This window comes from Chelonia mydas, chromosome 3, assembly GCF_015237465.2.
Source record: "Chelonia mydas isolate rCheMyd1 chromosome 3, rCheMyd1.pri.v2, whole genome shotgun sequence".
NCBI classification, from domain to species: domain Eukaryota; kingdom Metazoa; phylum Chordata; order Testudines; family Cheloniidae; genus Chelonia; species Chelonia mydas.
The window spans coordinates 4,557,333-4,570,555 of NC_057851.1; the positions used below are offsets into that span (position 1 = coordinate 4,557,333).

The following is a 13,223-nucleotide window of genomic DNA, read 5'->3' on the forward strand; positions in this document are numbered from 1 at the left end:
TGAAGTCCTCACCTCGTGGTTTAAAGACTTCAAGGAACAAGAATCCTCCAGCAAGTGACCCCGTGCCCCATGCTGCAGAGGAAGGTGAAAAACCGCCAGGCCTCTTCCAGTCTGCCCAGGAGGAAAATTCCTTCATGACCTCAAATATGGCGATCAGCTGAACCCTGAGCATGTGGGCAAGACTCACCAGCCAGACACCTAGGAAAGAATTCTCTGTAGTAACTCAGATCCCACCCCATCTAACATCCCATCACAGGCCATATCTACCACTAATAGTCAAAGTTCAATTAATTACCAAAATTAGGCTATCCCATCATATCATCTCCTCCATAAACTTATCAAGCTTAGTCTTGAAGCCAGATATGTCTTTTGGCCCCACTGCTCCCCTTGGAAGGCTGTTCCAGAACTTCACTCCTCTGATGGTTAGAAACCTTCATCTAATTTCAACTGGTGGCCAGTTTATATCCATTTGTTCTTGTGTCCACATTGGTACTGATCTTAAATAATTCCTCTCCCTCCCTGGTATTTATCCCTCTGATATATTTATAGAGAGCAATCAGATCTCCCCTCAGCCTTCTTTTGGTTAGGCTAAACAAGCCAAGCTCCTTGAGTCTCCTTTCATAAAACAGGCCAGAGAACTTCCCTGAATTAATCCCTGTTTGAACTAGAGCGGCTCTTTTTGCAAAATATCCAGTCTTGATTTTAAAATTGCCAGCGATGGAGAATACACCATGATCCTTGGGAAATTGTTCCAGTGGGTAATTACTCTGTTAAAAATGGATCCCTTATTTCCAGTCTGAATTTGTCTAGCTTCAACTTCCTCCCCTTGGATCCTGTTAGACTTTTCTCTGCTAGACTGAAGAGCCCATTATTAAATATTTGTTCCCCGTGTAGGTACTTACAGACTGTGATTGAATCACCCCTTAACCGTCTCTCTGGTAAACTAAACAGATTGAGCTTGTTGAGTGTCTCACTTTAAGGCCTGTTTTCAAATCCTTTATTGTATTAATTGACAAATAATTTATGCTGGAATAAAACGAGAACATATCCTAAAGCAGAATCACAAAGGGGCAGAGTTAGGGTTAATTTTGTATTTCCCCATCCTTAACATTGCATTAATGTCAGTTTTTGGCCCAACGTTGACCCGTGCCTAACAGAAGACAGACCATGACTCCCTTCTAGCCCAATTCATGATGGCTACCAAATCTGCCAACAGATATTAACTATTGCTGGTTGCTAGTGCCAACTTGGGCCAGATTTGAACCGGAGTCTGCTTACAGAGCCTATTCTCAATGGCTTGAGGTCTCCCGTGTCTCCGTTCCATTGGAATTTTGATGCGGCAGTCCCTCTTTTAAAATTAAATCTCCTTTCTAGCTTTGCCAGACTTCTAACTCTGGCTATGTCTATACTACAAAGAAAACCTTGCAGCTGGCCGGTGCGAGCTGAGTCGGGCTCCCAGGGCTCAGGCTGGCCAGCCGTTTCTCTGCAGCGTCGACTTAGCCCAAGCTCTGGAACCGTCCCACCTCACGGGGTCCTAGAACCTGGGCTCCAGCCCAAGCCCGGAAGTCTACACTGCAATGAAACAGCAGGGCGAGCCTGAGTCAGCTGGCACGGGCCAGTCGCAGGGGTTGCGTCGCTGTGTAGACAGGCCCTCTGTGACCGCCTAGGCGGCTGTAACAACAATACAGTACTGAGCACTGCTGGGGAACAGCATTCGGCACATCATCTGAAAAGCGCTCCACGAAGGTAGATCAAGTAACGTTATTCCCATTGGACAGCTGGGGAAACTGAGGCACAAGAGATCAAGGCTCCTGTTTTCCAAAGGGGGCCTCTAACTCTGGGTGCCTCCAGTTTTTGGGGCGTGCCCCTTTCGAGACACTTCGGCCCCGCTTTTTAGAGCTGCTGAGTACCCACACCTTCAAATCAAGTCCGCTGGAGCTGCTCGTGGCCAGCACGTCCGGCAAGCAAGCCCCAGGCATCTCTGGCGAGGGACCCAGCATCAGAGGCCACTTAGGGGAGCCTGGCCCATAATCTCCTGGAGCCTCTGTGTCCCCAGGTGTGAAATAATTCAAGTGCCCTGGGCAGTATCGTACAGCGAGGGATGGGAGAAGAACCCAGGCACCCTGGTGCTGCTTCCGTCCAGCAGTGAGATTCTGATTTGCAGTGGCACTGAGCACGCACAGCTCCCATTGACTTCGCAGGGAGCGGCAGGTGCTCAGCACCCACTGAAAACCAGGCTTGACGGAGAGTGTGGAGGAGGAACTGCTCGCGATACACCAGCCTCAGCCCCCCAGAGCCGGCGTGCAGTTTGGATCCTGATGCAAACGACTGCAGCCTCCAAAGGGTTATGCTGGGTGTAGAGCTGCGAGGGGCTGCGGCCGGCATATGAAATGATAAATTGCTGAGGTCACTCCCTGACCGTGGGAGGGGCCGGATCCCTCGAGGAAAGGTTGTTTTAAGAGGCGATTCCGAGCAGGGATTAAGCTGTGAAATGCAGCAGCCCCAGCTCTCCTGCGTAAGTCAATCTGCAATTCATTAGCAGCATGCGGTTCCCATTTGCTGGCCCGGGCATTAAAGTCACTGGCCAAACAGATGGAGCGGGGGGTTCATAACGAGGCTAGCTGCAATACTTTTCTGACATTAACACTTAGGTCAGGTCCTCAGAGGGCCCACGAGGAGCTGGCCTCAGCCCTCGAGCCACCCACTCCCTTCTCACTTGCTCGCAAAGTGGAGAAAGGATCGCAGCTGTCCAAGCAGGGCTTTCACAACCTCCGAAAGGGAGCCCAGGGCTTAGGGTTTGCTCTCATCAGTAACCAAGGGGAAAAGCAAATATTTCTCCCTCCTCTTCTTCCCCCCAAAGGATTTTGCAATCTAGCCAGCCCAGGGGGCACCCCGATCAGCCAGTTCCTGCCCCCTCGCTGTGCCTTGCCCAGAGCTGCTGCTATCCCATTTTCCAGTGTTCACTTTGTAACGAGCAGGTTGGTGTGTAGGTCTTTGTGCCACCGCCCTCTGAGAGACGGCATCAGAACAGCTCAAGTGTGTCATAAGCCTTATACGGCAAACAACTAACAGAGATGCGCCATTAACTCAAATGGCTCAGGCCTGCATTTTGGGAGCCAAATTCCATCCCTCCTGCCGCTGTGAAGTTCTGAGCACCTAGTGACAGCTAGGATGGCGGACAGGGCCAAAATTTGTTACAGTATTTTAGTATTTTTGGACATTTCTACAGTTCAAACCATCACGATGCTCATTATGGTACCATCTCATGGCCCAAGAGGGCTCCCAAAGGTTGAAAGAGGAAGCCCCCATGAATTAATTTGTTATAAATTACTCACATCTGAGAACAGGTGAAGAAGGAATACGCTGAAGTGGGGAGGGGCTGGGTCGAATGGTCAGAGTAAGAGGCAGGCAGGCAGGACACTTAGGTCATATCCTCAGCTGGGCCACCAACTCGCTACATGATCTCAGGCAAGTCACAAACTCTCAGGGCGTGTCTGCACTGCAGTTAGACACCCACGGCTGGCCCATGCCAGCTGACTCAGTCTCATGGGTCTCGGGCTAAGGGGCTGTTGAACTGCAGCGAAGATGTTCCGGCTCTGGGACCCTCCCACCTTCCAGGGTCCTGGAGCTCGGACTCCATCCTGAATGTCTACACTGCAAATAAACACCCTTTAGCCTGAGCTCCGTGAGCCCGAGGCAGCTGGCAAGGGCCAAGCGTGGGCTTTTAATTGCAGTGTAGACGTACCCTTAGAGCTTCAACTTTAGCAATAAAACTGAAAAGAAATATGTCAAAGGGTGTGTGTGTGTGTGTGTGTGTGTGGTTTAGATTGTGTTTGTAAAGACCCCGGAGACTGTAAAGGTGTGCACTGTCCTGCACGCCCCCTGGTGTCCAGGTGTGGGACTGCAGGTGACCCCCCACCCTTACTTTCACCTAGTTGGGGAGTCAAAACGTTCCCTATAAAGGATCTGGGCCAGGGGAAGCCGGAACAAATTAATCCAAACCAGTCTGTCACCTGGAATCAGGTCTCAGGGGAGGAGAAATCACAACAGACAGCCCATAAGGTCCTCGCCTCAGCATCCTCCCAAACTTAGAGTCCTCATGCAAAGTCTCTGGGTCTGGGCAGGCTAGAATCCAGGAGCCAGAGAGCGAGCGCATCACCTCCTGTAGGCTAGGTGACTTCACAGCCCTTCCCTAGACCTCTCAGCCAGACCTGCTCCCACCTGAACTCAGCACCCTCTTCCAACAGCCCAGCCCCAGGGCCTCCTGGATTACACCCAGCCTGCCCCGTGAGGGGTGGAACACTCCTTCACAGGGCCCTGGCGTGTCCAATGCTGTAGCAGTGCTCAGAATATGGAGCCCCTGGGGCTAGCCTGCTCGCTTGCTATATTCAGGTCAACAGTACTCCGCTTCGACAGACACAACGCAACCTTCAACAAAACCTGGCAGGCAGACACGAGCTCCAAAGAGTATTACCGCCACAGCCCTGGCTGGCACCCAGGGGCCCCCCCAACCCGGTGTGACGTCTGTGCTTGCGGTCGCTGTGGGGCAGGAACTTTGCCTTTGTGTCTGTGCAGTGCCCCACATGCCGTCAAAGCAGCTCCCTAGGATTCGAGGCGGTAAGCTCACGACCCCGCTCAGAGGTGGAGAAGTATCCACCAGAAGTAATTTATAGAGAGACTGAGGACTCAGTCCTACTCCTACGGTGCAGTGATCTCGCGCACGGTCTCACAAGGAGTCTGTGGCACAGCTAGGAATTCAGCTCAGAGCTTCTGAATGTCCTACCTGCTAGACCAGCCTTCCTCTCCAGCTACCCGTCCTCCTGGGATCTGGGCTGAGCTGGGGGAGCACGGAGGAGCTATAGGACCCGAGCCACAAAGTCTATGGGAGCTTTGCTAGGCCCAGGAGTGCAGAATTTGGTCCATCTGCCTTTCTAGCTGCAGAAAGATTTAGCTGCAGGTGTGTGTCTCCCAAACAGCTCAGCTTCACAAGCCAGACCACCCGGGGTGGGGGCAGCGCTTCCATTTGGAAATGCCCTCAGGTGGACGGCAGGCATCCGTCCCAAATCTCTCTGCCTCCTTTACTCGGTTTGCCTGCCAGCAGCCAAGACTAACTAAAACGGCTGAGATAGACGCCTACAGCCACCACGCCACCTCCGCGAAGGAGCCAGTCCCCTCTAGGAGCCACACCGGTCTCAATTCCTCTTGAAATATGTTACAGAAGAAAGCAAAGGTCTAAGGGAGCATGGTCTAAAGGACAGAGCACTGGACTGCGAGTCAGGGCATCTGGGTTCTGTTTACTGACCTGCTGAGTGTTTTGGGCAAGTCCTTCCCCTCTGTGCACCTTAATTTCCCCTGCGTGTACCGTGTGGGTAACAGCCACTGTTTTCCTTTGTAGAGAGCCTGGAAACCTATCAATGAAACATGCTCTATAAGAGTTAATATTGGTATTATTCTGTCCTGTGTAGGTACTTATCCCACACTCATCACCTTGGTATCTGAGCGCCTTCCAGTCCCGCATTAACATCAGTGCTACAGGCCAATGGAAAGGAAGCCAGCACTCGCTGGCTTGAATCGGGGGCCGGCTGTCATGTCCCAAACCTGACTGAAGCTCCGACGAAAGAAGCCCCAGGATTCCGCCTTGCCCATAGGCAGTGGACTGCACTCAACCACGGTCAGACAACACGTTGAAGGAGCGGATCTCTCCACCACAATGGAAACTCATCGAATCACCACACTGGGACTGTGGCGAGAAGCAAACCACACGACACATCACGGGCAAACTGCCCCTTCCAGGCTCACAGTGGTGGCCCAATGGGGGGGGTGGGAGCTCTTTGGAATCGCAAGATGAAATTATAATCTCAGCTTGCTGCTTTCCTAAGGCTGCCCGACAGAAAGAAGAAGATGACGCACATCTGGCCGGCGTTTGTTCTCCCCTCCTCTCCCCAGGGGGAGAAGCGCGTGCAGGAGAGAGTCTTACGTGGGATTTTACTCCCAGACGGACAGATACATGCTGCTCTAGGTTTATGTTAGAGAAGGCAGGTCAAAGGAATGCGGGAAGATCTGAGAGTTTGGTCAAATGTTTGCATGTCAATGAGGAAGAGGGAAGAAAGAAAGGGAAATTCCAGGAGTCAGACCAGAAATAATGACTGGTTTTTGGTGTTTCGAACAGAGAGGGGGAGGGGAAGATCACGACACCGCGAGACACTGCCATCAGATCTCCTGTTGCAACAGCCAGAAAAAAATTAATCCATCGGCTCAGTACAAACAGTCCAACAAACCCTCTCAGGCCGATTGGAGTTCTCTGTCCATTCAAGGTCACCCCAGAGCCCTGTGTTCCAATGCAATGGAGCCCAATCCTGCCCCCGGGAACAACGCCCCACACGTTACCCAGGCAGCGTCTGCTGGATGTTGCCTCCTCGTGGTAGCTACAACTGTTCCGCGCAAGCCTGTGGTAATATCTCTGCCCCCCAGGTCTGTGCTCGCACCCCAGACCACACAGGCCTCGCGAGAGGTTGATAAAGGGCCGGGGCAGTTTATAAGATCACCATCCCAGCCGCCTCGCCTGTGGAATGCAGACCTCTTGGCAATCCATGTGCAACCCAACTCCATGCACCTGGGGCTAACAGGGGAGACATGTACGGCTGGCCACAATAACTCCCCGGGGAGCCCCTGGGAGAGCAGCATTTGCGGGGGCAGAGCGGCGCGTGGAGCCAAGGCTGGCAGAGGTGCAATTATCATAGCAATGCCAGAAGAAACATTCTCCAGGCTGACCGGGTTTACTGGGACCTGGGGGGATTGCTCTGGGTGTGCTGGGGCAGACACTGGACTATGCGTTGCTGGCAGGCAGGGCTATTAGGCCTGCTCGCGACGCAGTGAATTCTACACTCTGCACAGCAGTTTGCTGTGTTACGTCTGCACCACTCTTGTGAGTGTGTGCATGAGTGAGGGTGCCCTCTGGTGGCTGAGCCAAACCTAGGATACAAGACCTACTATTGCCAAAGGCCTGAGTGCCCATCACAGAAGGATCAGGACCGTAGTCCCCGCTCCCTTTGTGTGCGGGAAATATCATGATGATGGTGTCTATTGTCTGGAGACAACAGATTCATGATAAGCTCCGGGAGCAATGCACAGCCTAATGGTTAGAGCCTGGCATAGGGAGCTGCGTGATTGGGCTCAGATCTGCCACTAAAATGCAACGTGACCTTGGACAAGTGGTGCTGACTTTTCAAAAGGAGCCTCTGCTTCAGGGTGCCCAACGCCTAAGCTGTCCCTGGTAGAGAGGCGGATACACATGGCTGAGCAGTTCTGTTTCCACCCAGCGCACTCTCTCGCTCTCTTTCACACACCCATACACCCACACACCCACACACACACACCAGTGCCCTGGGCAACCACAAACAATGCCCCAATGCAAAAGGGGACCTTTCAGAAATCACCAAAGGCCCTTAAGCAAAATAAGCTGTCCTGGGATAAGAGGGAAGGTGCTATCATGGGTCGGTAACTGGTTAAAAGGTAGGAAACAAAGGGTAGGAATAAACGGTCAGTTTTCAGAATGGAGAGAGGTAAATAGTGGTGTCCCCCAGGGGTCTGTACTGGGACCAGTCCTAGTCAACATAATCATAAATGATCTGGAAAAAGGGGTAAATAGTGAGGTGGCAAAATTTGCAGATGATACAAAAGTACTTAAGCTAGTTAAGTCCAAAGCAGACTGCGAAGGGATCTCACAAAACTGGGTGATTGGGCAACAAAATGGCAGATGAAATTCAAGGTTGATAAATGCAAAGGAATGCACATTGGAAAGCGTAATCCCAACTCTACAGCTAAAATGCTGGAGTCTAAATTAGCTCAAGAAAGAGATCTTGGAGTCATTGTGGGCAGTTCTCTGAAAACATCCACTCAATGTGCAGCAGCAGTCAAAAAATCGAACAGAAAGTTGGGAATCATTAGGAAAGGGATAGATAAAAAGACAGAAAATATCATCTTGCCTCTATATAAATCCATGTTAGACCCACATCTTGAATACTGCGTGCAGATGTGGTCGCCTCATCTCAAAAAAGACATACTGGAATTGGAAAAGGTTCAGAGAAGGGCAACTAAAATAATTAGGGGTACAGAACAGCTTCTGTATGGGGAGAGGTTAAAAAGACTGAAAATTTTCAGCTTGTAAAAGAGACGACTAAGAGGGATATGACAGAGGTCTCCAAAATCACAACTGATGTGGAGAGAGTGAATAAGGAAATGTTAGTTACTTGTTCACAGAACACAAGAACGAGGGGTCACTCAATGAAATTAATAGGCAGCAGGTTGAAAACAAACAAAAGGAAGTATTTCTTCACACAGCACACAGTCCACCTGTGGAACTCCTTGCCAGAGGATGTTGTGAAGGCCAAAACTATTAAAGGGTTCAAAAAAGAACTAGATAAGTTTATGAAAGATAGGTCCATCAATGGCTATTAGCCAGGGCAGAGATGCAACCCCATGCAACTCCTAGCCTCCGACTGCCAGAAGCTGGGAGTGGACGACTGGGATCAATGGATGATGACCTGTTCTGTTCATTCCCTCTGATGCACCTGGCACCAGCCACTGTCGGAAGAGCGGATACTGGGCTCGATGGAACCAGTGTGGCCGTTCTTATGTTCTTATGAATCATGCTCTGGCGCCTCTCTAAACCCACAGGCAGCTTGCCTAGTCTAGAGCTGTGAAAGCTTCAGAGCAGCCCCCTGCAACAAACATAATCTTAACGTGCCTCCATGGCAGCCACCACTCAAGGAGGCTTTTATAAACTCTCCCTAGACGGAGGTGGGTCTTGGGAGAGCTAAGAGGCGGAGCCAGTCCTTTAACTCCACCCCCTTAGGAAGGCTTAAAAATGGAGCCCCCTCCAGCAATGCCGCCAGTCCTGCCCTGTCCTGCACCAAGGCAGCCTGTCACGCCAACCACTTTTCCCTCAGCTACCAAGGCAGTCAGAGGCTGATCTATCAGCCCCCAGCCCATCCATCAGTATCCAGCCAGAGCTAACTAGAATCTCTGCTTTACCACACACCAGTGGGCGGGGGGGGGGGGGGGGGGGGATTGGTGGTTTAAGTGGCTAAGTGAGGATGTTGACTCTCTATTCCCCATTCAGCTCTTGGCATCTCCACTGAGACTGCCACCAAGGGGCCAATTCGTGCCAGTCACAGATGTGGGGTTTTCCCCCCAGACGGATGCTTGTGCACTGAGATATGGACGGAATCCCCCACCAACAACTCATGTCACAAAGGCTCATCATTCAAGGCTGAAAGTAGCTGTCCCATTATAAGCTGGGTTTCCCATCTCCCTTCCCGAGTTCAGGCTAGATGGGCTGGGAAGACTGAGTGGGGGGGAGTCAGTGATGGAGAATTATATGGCAGTGGGGAACTGGCTGAATCATTTCACTGGCCATTTCCAGACTTGCTAAGGTTGGGCTGTGAAAATTTTATTTCAAACAATGCAATATTGTTTTGGGCCATTAGCTGGTCTCCATGGAAACACACACTCAGCCGTAACTCTTTCCTGACTGAGTCCAGTTTGTTGTGAATAACAGCTTTGGGTCACGTCTCACCTGGGTTGGATTTGTCGGGGTGAAAGTCCCCATGGGCCAGTAACAAGTCTCCTCCACCAACTAGCATTTAAAATCTCTCTCTAACGTGTGCTCCTTTTCTCGCATTGACTCCAAATCAGATCAGCATGCCAGTTAAAATAATAATACCTAGCTCTTATATGCGATGTTTTCCAGCTCTGCAGATTCACCTGGGATCTGAGAGTCAAGCTGGGTTCTTCCCTTCCCATACATCATCCCCAGTAATAAACATTTTGCAGGGCCAAGATGCCATCAGTTGCACCTGAGCAACCTGCTCTGCTGTCCATGGGATTGCACAGGTGTTCTGGCTTGTAATTTAGGAGGCAATTGATGCCCAAGAAGGGACAGACTCTAGCTCACTGGCGGTGTGGTATGATGGCTCTCAGAGGAAAAGAGATCTGCTGGTTAAGCAGTTTCCATTTTGACACATTGTTATTAATAATCACATTCAAAAACCTACATTCAAAGAACGCTCCTTAGGCTGCAAAGTCAAGCACTCGGAAGTTAGGAAACGCCAGACAGACAGTTGCACGTGCAACCCGCTCTCTGGCCCCGTGTGTGTCCCACGTGTGCACTGACACAGTCAGTGACTAACTCATCAGGCAGCGGCAGGCAACAGCCGTGCGCTCGAGCAAGGTCTGGGCCGAAGGGCCGGGGCCACAGCCAGGCCTGGCCGTGAGCACAAAGACCCAAGCTCTGCAGCTGAAGGGCTGGCCTGGAGTTCCCCTTCCAGCAGTGGGACTCTCCACGCCCATTTGGCAACGCTACCGGATGGAGAGGCAGGTCCCAGCCCCACACCCCTTCTGCCCCACCCTCTCTTGGCAGCCGCGTCCGCGCTCCAGCTGGCCTTGCTCTAACAGGGCATGCTAGAAGATCCAAAGCTGAACCCAAAGCCCAAGTGCATCCCCGCACCCCAAGCCCCAAGACGTGGTCCCTGAGGCTGGCCCACAGGGAGCCCACGCCCTGGTGAGGTTCATCAATGCAGCCTGTTCCCGAGAGAGAGCAGCAGCTAGCCGGAGTCGAGCGTGGAACCAGGCTTCACCTCTCTGGCCAACACACCACTTGTGCTGCAGGACGTCCGGACACTGCCCAGGCTGACGCCGGGTGTTCAGGAGGGACCTGTCAGCCCCTCGGGGAGGATTCTCCCATCACTATGTATTCCCTGGGTCAGGTGCTATTCAATATTTTCATTACTGACGTGGATGATGGAGTGGAGAGTACGCTTATCAAATCTGTGGATGACTGGCTGGGGAGGAGTTGCAAGTGGGGAGCGGTTGCAAGCACTTTGGAGGACAGGGTTAGACTTCAAAACAACCCTGAGAAATCGGAAAATGGGTCTGAAATCAACAAGAGGAAAGTCAACAAGGACAAGAGCAAAGTATGTCACCTCTAAGGAAAAATCAAATGCATCACTACAAACTGGGGAATAACCGGCTAGGGGATTGGATTGCTGTAAAGGGTCTGGGGGTCACAGCGAATCACAATTTGAACGTGAGGCAACATTGGGATGTGGTTGCGAAAAAGGCTAATCTCCTTTTGGGGTGTATTGGCAGGAGTGTGGTATGGAAGATAGGGGAGGTAATCATCCCACTCTTCTGGGCACTGGGGAGGCCTCAGCTGCAGCACTGTGTCCAGCTCTGGACACCGCACTTCAAGGAAGAAGTGGACAAATTGGGGAGAGGCCAGAGAAGAGCAACTAAAAGGATAAATGTTTAGCAAATCTGACCTGTGAGGAGAGGTTAAAACCACTGGGCATGTGCAGTCTTGAGAAAAGAAGACTTGGGGGGACCTGACAACAGTCCTCACGTATGTTCTGGGCCATTACAGAGAGGACGGGGATCAATTGTTCTCCTTGGCCACTGAAGGGAGGACAAGCAGGAATGGGCTTTATCTGCAGCAAGGGAGAGTTAGGTTCGATGCTAGGAAACACTTGCTAACTCTCCGGGGAGTTCAGTTCTGGAACAGGCTTCCCAGGGAGGCTGTGGAATCCCTGTCACGGGAGGTTTTTAAGAGCAGGTTGGTCAAACCCCTGTCAGGGCTGGTCTGGGTTTATTTGGCCCTGCCATAGTGCAGGGGCCGGGACTTGATGACCTCTCGAGGTGCCTTTCAGCCCGACATTTCTACGGTCCTACGATTCTCTATTATCATCTGGTTTGAACAGGTCCCTACAAACCTCTGCTCTTTGGACTCAGTGGAAGACACCTCATGAGGGCAGGGGACCCGAAAGCCTCTTAGGGCACATGCTAGGAGCTTTGTCTTGTCTGGGATTTTTACGATTTGATCCAACCAGAAACATCTCAGAGGCAATGAATATATGGACTCTGGGGCTTTTGACATCCAGCCAACATCTGTGCTTCATTTGGTCTGGTGTTCATGTTCTCAGCAGCGCCCTCACCCGCTTGCACCCCTAAACACGATCCCTAGACTTAATGTAGTGATGCTCGCCTCGGAAACTGTTGCATCATTTGTGTTGGTGGGTTTCAGTGTGAAGTGCTGGCCTGACAGCCCTAGGGACTGAAATCCCCAGCTCAGGTACAACACAGTCACAGTGCGAGCGTCCCCCGAGCTGCCCTGCCCAGGTGCTTCATCTCTCTAGTAGGGTGAGGGCAAGTTCGGTGCCCAGGGGCCCATCCAGGCTGTCAGGGTTCCCCCCGCCCACGCTGAACTCTGGGGTACAGATGTGGGGACCCACATGAAAGTCCCCCTAAGCTTATATTCTACCAGCTTAGGTTAAAAACTTCCCCAAGGCACAAATTCCTTTCCTTGTCCTTGGATGGTATTGCTGCCACCACCAAGTGACTTACACAAAAATTCAGGGAAGGGTCACTTGGAATCCCTGTCCCCCCAAAATATTCTCCCAAGCCCCTTCACCCCCTTTCCTGGGGAGGCTGGAGAATAATATACCAACTAATTGCCTTAGCAATGTGAGTACAGACCAGACCCTTTATCTTCAGGACACTAAAATCAACCAGGTTCTTAAAAGAAGAACTTTATTATAAAGAAAAAAGTAAAAGAATTACACCTGCAAAATCAGGATGGAAGGTAACTTTACAGGGTAATAAAAAGATTTAAAACACAGAGGACTCCCCTCTGGACTCATCTTCACAGTTACAAAAACAGGAATAAAACTACCTTTGTAGCATAGGAAAATTCACAAGTTAAAACAAAAGGTAATCTAACGCATTTCCTTGCCTGCTTACAATTTCTGTAATTTTAGATGGATCATTCCAGGAGATGTTGTACCGGCTTGGTCTCTTTCTCCATCTGGAGAGGGAACAAACAAAGAGAGCCACAAACAAATCCTCCCCCGCCCCCCTCCAATTTGAAAGTATCTTCTTTCCTTATTGATCATTCTGGTCAGGTGCCAGCTAGGATATTGGAGCTTCTTAACCCCTTCCAGGTAAAGCGATTTAGTACAGCTGCCAGGGAGGGATTTTATGCTATCCTTCTCTCTATATTTATGACACAGGCCTCGGTCCATCTGCTTATACATTTGAGATGCAGGGAACAGCTTTCACGGTGAGTTCTCTGCTACCTTTCAGTGCACATGGCTGCTGAGCAGAAGGACCAAACGGTTCCATTGCCTCTGGAGCTCCCCCTCGCCCCAAAGCAGCCGTGAGGTTTAACA

General features: G+C 51.2%; 1 protein-coding gene across 2 annotated transcripts in view; it reads right to left on the reverse strand.

Moving 5' to 3' along the window:
- The window catches only part of SCARA5 (scavenger receptor class A member 5), a 129,527-nt gene that overhangs the window by 112,874 nt on the left and 3,430 nt on the right, over positions 1 to 13,223 (reverse strand). The gene's annotated exons all lie outside the window — the stretch shown is intronic.